Source organism: Poecilia latipinna, unplaced genomic scaffold (genome assembly GCF_001443285.1).
Source record: "Poecilia latipinna isolate Pla-1442-1.1 unplaced genomic scaffold, P_latipinna-1.0 Scaffold4233, whole genome shotgun sequence".
NCBI classification, from domain to species: domain Eukaryota; kingdom Metazoa; phylum Chordata; class Actinopteri; order Cyprinodontiformes; family Poeciliidae; genus Poecilia; species Poecilia latipinna.
This window is the reverse complement of record NW_015116849.1, coordinates 31,490-33,567: the sequence shown is the minus strand read 5'-3', so window position 1 is coordinate 33,567 and position 2,078 is coordinate 31,490.

Genomic DNA, 2,078 nt, shown 5'->3' with positions numbered 1-2,078 from the left:
ACCAACTTTACATGGATCTGACTGATGGCTAGAAGAAAAGAGCATGAACTGAAGCTCTGCACATCTGAATCCTGAGACAAGATCAGACATGCAGATAAATCACTGTCTTCTGGTTCTTCAGTTTCTCACTCTGGAGAACCACAGATGGATTAGGGATTAATCTGTGAGACGCTGAAGCCGGAAATATTCCTCCACTCCTCAGTGGAACAATAAGACCTTCATGAAAACAGGAAACAAACTGTCTCTGGAGTCTGACAATAATGAGAGGATTAATATATGAACATCTTGACCTGCTGTACAGAGATGACATCTGATTGTAATATGACTCAGTAAGATCAATATTCATTCAACAAACAACCATCAGGGCAACTTTTTCAGTAAGGAGTAATCTAACGCGTCACTATTTCAAATCCAGCAGTCAGACTACAGTTACTTATCGAAATCACTTTGCGTTACTATTTTCTTTTGTAATTTAATGTTATTTCCTCTACGCGTCTTGGGGAGCGACCACCGTTTCTAAGCGACAGCATCAGCAGCGACAGAAATGTGAACAATTGAGGGAGAAGCGAGATGCGCATTTTGTTGCTGGAAAAAAAGAAACTATTTTGAGTTTCTGTCGCCAAGTCCGATTATTATAAGTGGCTTTGGGCTTGTTTTGTCACTAAAGTTGCTAGCAAATTTAATGAGTCGCGGGTTGCGCTTTCTGGGCTTGGAAATAAGCAGAGATACATTCTGACAGGAAATGGGGTCGTAACGCAGAACCTGGACGCTGGAGCAAGGGGGAGAGGGAGAGGGCTCTGAAATCCTATTTATAGTTTTCCAGACAATACTGGAACACACAAATTACTAAAGTTTGTGATTTTTTTTTTATTTATTTTTTTTGTACTGTTGTAACCATTAAACAATATTAAACAATCTCCCCTTAAGTTCAATCATATAAATGGAGACATTAGATGTTACTGTGACGTTTATGAATTGTGTTTTATGCCGAGGTGGACCGGAAGGGGCGGGACCAGGATCCGCCAGGGCCCAGAGCATCCTGGCTATATAACCAGCCTGCTTCAGTGCGTCAAGAGAGGGGAGAGGAGTTGAAGCTGGCTCGGAGCTGAGTGGTCTTCTCCACAGGGGGCCGCCTGCTTGTTTGTTGTTTTTTGTTTTATTTGTTGCTCAATAAAGAGCGTATTTATTGTTGAAGGCCGTGTCTTCCTGGTTTTTGTTACGGCTCAACGAGCCGGTAGTAACAGTTACTATTATAAAATAACTTGCAATTAAGTAATGGCAAAGCTCAATGTAATTTTCACAGGTAGAGCATTGCAGCAGCTGCTGAAAATAACTAAAATAGTTACTGTTAATGTAACTCAGTCACTTTCCAAATCAAGTAATCAGTAATCTAACTAAGTCACTTTCTCAAGGAGTAATTAAAGTTGCTTTTTCAAAGTCCATCACTGATCAGGAGTGTGTAATCTGTGGTTCTTTGGTTAAACTGGATGATGGAACAGATTGAGATTCCTGATAATTAGTTCATCTTCAGAGTGGATTACAGCAGACATCATCTCCTCTCAGGACTGATTTATCTCAGAACCTAAACATTCAAAATCAATGATTCTCATGTTTGGGTTCTGAAAATAATCACTGTTCTTAAAGAAGGTTCAACAAACTGAGTCAACTTAGCCTGAAAATTAGATCCTGGTTCCAGAACTTTTTATCTCAAGATCAAGCAGCATATGACGAATCAAGAACCACAGGAAGTGGATTTCTGGTGCTTTTATCCACCAGGTTCTGACGTCATTATATTGTTGTTCCTCCAGAGGGCGCTGCTGCTTCTTTACAGCTGAATCAGCGTCAACAATTGAACCACCTGCAGCCTGGACTGAAGTGAAGATTGATGAATAATTTGGTTGAGAATCTGAAAACTATTTATCATTTTCCTTCCACTTCAAATTATGCAACAGATCCTATAATACTAATATAATTAACATAATACTTTGTTTTGGTCTCACATAAATATCAGGCTAACTGGGAAATGTAAAGATGATGTTTAAAGGGTGTAAATACTTTCATATGGTTTTGGATTTAAA